Raw genomic sequence first — 6,069 nt, 5'->3', positions numbered from 1 at the left:
ATAAGATATTGCGTTGTGTTAGCATCTTAAATAGCTTTAAAAAAATGAAAATATATTTTTCAATGCTATTTATGTCATTTTTTGCATGACAACAAATGTCCCGGTGGATAAGAAGAAATAATTAGAGCATATGGATATGTCCACAAACAATTGCAAACCAAGCCAAAATGTTGGTGAAACCATAAAAAGTGTTATGTATATGACTCTGTCCCTTAAAGTAAACATTGTGGCTGCAGTGGTAAAGCCTATGGCGACTACTTGGATGCACAGTAAGAGTGTAGGGCACACCCACTGATGTCTGCTCTTCAACACAAATGACAAAGAGATTTGTGCATTCTACTGAAACTATGCCGTCCCTTTGTTACTTATCACATGTCAGTCATTGGTGACACAGTCTTTTAATCCCACTTAACCTTATCTAAATGTGGGTGGTACTTCTACAGAAAGCAAACAACGGTCACTGCCTCTAGGATTCCTGTCTTTTTAGGCTCATTATAGACTGTTTGTCAAATCATCATTTTTCATATTTTAAACTTGAAGTGTAAACACTAATGACGTGTCAAAATTTAAACTCTAATTCTGTCCTAAAGAACTGCTATTAAAAAGGACCAGACAATTCTAAAACAAAATAATGTTTGCAATAATTTTTTTCCTCCTCTTCTTCTTAAATTTGATTTCAGTTTTGAAATCCTGTGTGAAATGAAATAATATATATCTTATATTTGGAAAGGAGAAAGACCATAAAAACAGATCATTTGAAAATATAAGTGATCTTTTTGGACCCAAAGTCAAAGGGCATAAGGGCAGTTTCAGCTAGCAATGCTTTGTCTTCTCTTTGGCGCATTCAAAGCCAGGGAGAGAAAAAAGACAAAATGATTGGAAGAGAAAATCCTATCATTTGATTGTCTGACTACATCACTCCACCTCCACATGTTCAACACCCCATGATAGGAACATCTCTCTGGGACAATAGAGTGAAACAAGTACTTGAGCGGGGGAGGCAATCTGGAGCTAGAGATGTCATTAGGGAGGACCTGAGAGCAAGCAATTGAGCAGAGTGCTTCCCTGGAGAGTTGGTTCTTTCATTGATATTCCCTCTGAACATTCCTCGTCATCTTTCTTCCTTTCTTGCTTGCTTCTATCGAATATATGGTATCTTCTCAGGTTTAACAAATATATGAAGCTATTTTTATGCAAATTGTTTCTTTTTGAAAACTGAGTCTGCTTTGCTGGAATTCTCATCTGCACACTCGTGATACAGTTCTGTTAATTGTCCTTGTGGAGTCATCTAATCAAATTAATTATTTTGCATTTTGTACTTTCATACCTACTACAACAATAACAGTAAAAAAACCAAAACAAAACAAAAACTTCTTAAACAAATAATAATTTCAGATATTTCTTGTGGGACGCTCAGTCAACATGACACTTAGTTATACAACTCTCCAAATAGGGAGACTTATGCTTTAATTTCAGATATTTAGTTTTCTTCTTGGTACTTTTTTTTCTTCTTTTTTTTGAGAATATGCCTCTTCACTACATTAACATTGTACATTGAAAAATTTGGTGTCTTGATCAATCGACTATACTGTGTGTAACATATCTGTAATGAAATTGGTCTGAAGTGTCATGGCATAAACTCCAAAGGAAGCACCATGTTCCTGTCATTCAATTGAAGATTCGTCTAACCTTTTTCACAATCTATCAAATAGAGTCAGAATCAAATTTTTTGTTTGTTTGGTTTTATTATGATGAAAAATAAATCATGTGTAATAATATTTACAACCAAACCAAACAATTGTCAGCAATTTTACATACCATCTTCAACTGTGAAAGCAAATCCATCTTTCAAAAACACTGGGAGACGCTGTAAAATGTAAATAAATAAAATAATCTCATAAAACCCTTTCTATTTACTATAGAACATAGAAACATATCAAATGTTTAAACTGAAACTTTACTATTTCATGAAAAATATTACCTTATTTTGAATATTGCAGCAGTGAAAAGTCTAAAAAAACAATTCTACAAATTTCAGAATAATGCTCCTCAAAATTGAGAAGTCTTTGAATATCTCATTATCTGGAGTACATAATATTATTAAAAGATTCAGAGAATCTGGAGAAATCTCTGTGCACAAGGACATCAATACTGGATGCCCATGAGTTTCAGGCGCTAAGGTGAAAATGTATTTAAGGCATGATTCTGTCATGCCTTTTTAAATACATGGCATGCAGTGGGCTAAGAAACAATGCCTGAAATCACTGTCTATGAACACAGTTGGCTGTGCCATCTATAAATGTGGTAAAGCATGTTATGCAAAGAAGTCATATGTGAACATGGTCGAGAAACCTCCTCTTCTCTGGGTCATAGCTTATTTAAAATGGACTGAGGCAAATTGTAAAACTGTTCTGTGGTCAAACAAATTGAATTTTGTTTTTGGAAACATGGATTTGGTATCCAGACTAAAGAGGAGAGGGTCCATTCAGAGAGGAGATGCACCATCCAGCTTGTTATCAGCATTCGTTACGAAGTCAGCATCTCTGATGGTATGGTGGAACATTAGTGCCTTAAACTGACAGCTTACACATCTGGAAAGGCACTATCTATGATGTAAGGTGTATAAAGTTTTTAGAGCAACAAATGTACCTATCCAAAGTATATCTTTTTCAGTAAAGCATATCTCTTATGGTATTTTTCAGCAAGACAATGGTAAACTGCATATGGCATTACAACAGCAACGGCCTGCCTGCAGACTGCCTGGGCACATCGTGAAATAAAAGATATGGCAAAGAAGACACAGGACTATTGAGCAGCTAGAATTCTTTATCAGATAGGAATGGGACAATATTCTTATCCCTAAAGTCCAGTTACTAGTCTGCTCAGTTCATGGATTATTATTGTAGAATTCTTGCTGCTGTTTTTGATGATGATGATGATGACGTTGATGAACGGTTTATATAAAAATGTAAATATGAAACAGATACATCTCTTTAACATATCCTTCAATTGGATATATTGACATTTGACAAGACTGTGTATAACAGTAAGCAAACTTACAAAAAAATCCCAAACAATTATTATTTCAGCAGGATGGTCATCAAACGTTTCTCAACAAACCTCAGCATAGGAAAATAAATGGTAAATGGTCTGTATTTGTATAGCTCTTTGCTTGGTCCTAAGGACCCCAAAGCGCTTTACACTATACAGGGAGTGCAGAATTATTAGGCAAATGAGTATTTTGTCCACATCAACCTCTTCATGCATGTTGTCTTACTCCAAGCTGTATAGGCTCGAAAGCCTACTACCAATTAAGCATATTAGGTGATGTGCATCTCTGTAATGAGAAGGGGTGTGGTCTAATGACATCAACACCCTATATCAGGTGTGCATAATTATTAGGCAACGTCCTTTCCTTTGGCAAAATGGGTCAAAAGAAGGACTTGACAGGCTCAGAAAAGTCAAAAATAGTGAGATATCTTGCAGAGGGATGCAGCAGTCTCAAAATTGCAAAGCTTCTGAAGCGTGATCATCGACCAATCAAGCGTTTCATTCAAAATAGTCAACAGGGTCGCAAGAAGCGTGTGGAAAAACCAAGGTGCAAAATAACTGCCCATGAACTGAGAAAAGTCAAGCGTGCAGCTGTCAAGATGCCACTTGCCACCAGTTTGGCCATATTTCAGAGCTGCAACATCACTGGAGTGCCCAAAAGCACAAGGTGTGCAATACTCAGAGACATGGCCAAGGTAAGAAAGGCTGAAAGACGACCACCACTGAACAAGACACACAAGCTGAAACGTCAAGACTGGGCCAAGAAATATCTCAAGACTGATTTTTCTAAGGTTTTATGGACTGATGAAATGAGAGTGAGTCTTGATGGGCCAGATGGATGGGCCTGTGGCTGGATTGGTAAAGGGCAGAGAGCTCCAGTCCGACTCAGACGCCAGCAAGGTGGAGGTGGAGTACTGGTTTGGGCTGGTATCATCAAAGATGAGCTTGTGGGGCCTTTTCGGGTTGAGGATGGAGTCAAGCTCAACTCCCAGTCCTACTGCCAGTTTCTGGAAGACACCTTCTTCAAGCAGTGGTACAGGAAGAAGTCTGCATCCTTCAAGAAAAACATGATTTTCATGCAGGACAATGCTCCATCACACGCGTCCAAGTACTCCACAGCGTGGCTGGCAAGAAAGGGTATAAAAGAAGTAAAACTAATGACATGGCCTCCTTGTTCACCTGATCTGAACCCCATTGAGAACCTGTGGTCCATCATCAAATGTGAGATTTACAAGGAGGGAAAACAGTACACCTCTCTGAACAGTGTCTGGGAGGCTGTGGTTGCTGCTGCACGCAATGTTGATGGTGAACAGGTCTAAACACTGACAGAATCCATGGATGGCAGGCTTTTGAGTGTCCTTGCAAAGAAAGGCGGCTATATTGGTCGCTGATTTGTTTTTGTTTTGTTTTTGAATGTCAGAAATGTATATTTGTGAATGTGGAGATGTTATATTGGTTTCACTGGTAAAAATAAATGATTGAAATGGGTATATATTTGTCTTTTGTTAAGTTGCCTAATAATTATGCACAGTAATAGTCACCTGCACACACAGATATCCCCCTAAAATAGCTAAAACTAAAAACAAACTAACAACTACTTCCAAAAACATTCAGCTTTGATATTAATGAGTTTTTTGGGTTCATTGAGAACATGGTTGTTGTTCAATAATAAAATTATTCCTCAAAAAGACAACTTGCCTAATAATTCTGCACTCCCTGTACACAATCATCCACCCATTCACACACTCGTGATGGCAAGCTACAGTGTAGCCACAGCCACCCTGGGGTGCACTGACAGAGGCAAGGCTGCCGGACACTGGCACCACTAGGCCCTCTGACCACCACCAGTAGGCAACGGGTGAAGTGTCTTGCCCAAAGACACAACGACCGAGACTGTCGGAGCCGGGGCTCGAACCGGCAATCTTCCGATTACAAGACGAACGCCCAACTCTTGAGCCACGATCGCCACCACCAAAATAATAGATTTTCTTATACAGACTGGATCTATTTTCACTCCTGGACTTCTAGATGTGTTTTCATATTGCAGAATGATCCCTAATTATTCTGCATTTTTTTATTCTATGTATCTGCGAGTGCCCTGCCCAGGGTGTACACTCTCACCCTCTATAATTGCTGGGATAGGCTCCAGTCCCCCTGCATCCCTTCTGAAAGCTGATGGAAGGATGGAAAAAAAGTTGGGTTTACTACAGACGATTCAATTTTCTTTTTTTTTTTTTCTTTTTTCCTAAATGACATCAGAAACAGCAGTATGCGACATTACGTGATGGCAGAGCTTCAGTTCATCCTTTGTCATTTTTTTTTTTTTTTTTTTTTTTTTTTTTTTTAAATAAATAGGACAGGGGGAATGAATGAGAGAGAGAGGGGGAGAGAAAGAAAGAAAACCAAAGGGGAGAAGAGACGGTGAGAAGGGGGGGGAAGAGAGACAAAAAAAAAAAAAACTCCTGGGTCACCTGTATGGAGAAAAAAAAACAAACAAACAAACAAACAGAGGAGACAGCAAACAACAAAGAGCAACATAATAATAGAGAAAACAAAGCACCATCACAATAAACTAGCTAGTCATAGATATCAGTATTTACTAAGTAATAAACAATATTGTGCAGCACGCAAGATAGACAGCGCACAGTGTGCTTTGAGGCAGCAGCCAAGAAAGCTTTAGTCCGCGTCTGTGAATACCCATGTGTGCATACCTGTGTGGATCAGCATGCTTGCATTCCAAAGGTTTCTCCATGTAATGATCTGCTAGGGAGTGTGGGGGGGCCTCAGCCCCGTCCTCCAGGGTGTGAAGCGGGTATGGAGGAGATCAAAACTCCAGACATCCAGAGGCCCCCAGAACACAAAAGACCATGGAAGACCAACAGAGGGGCAGCCGCGCCACTGATTCAATTTTCAATTCAATTCAATTCAATTTTATTTATATAGCGCCAAATCACAACAAAAGTCACCTCAAGGCGCTTCATAAATACAGAGACAAACCCAACAATCATATGACCCCCT

Source organism: Diplotaxodon limnothrissa, linkage group LG11 (genome assembly GCF_057381915.1).
Source record: "Diplotaxodon limnothrissa isolate DT_005_m linkage group LG11, D_limnothrissa_male_GT1.1, whole genome shotgun sequence".
Classification (NCBI taxonomy): Eukaryota; Metazoa; Chordata; class Actinopteri; order Cichliformes; family Cichlidae; genus Diplotaxodon; species Diplotaxodon limnothrissa.
The sequence above is the reverse complement of the archived record's forward strand: the minus strand, read 5'-3'. Positions refer to the sequence as shown.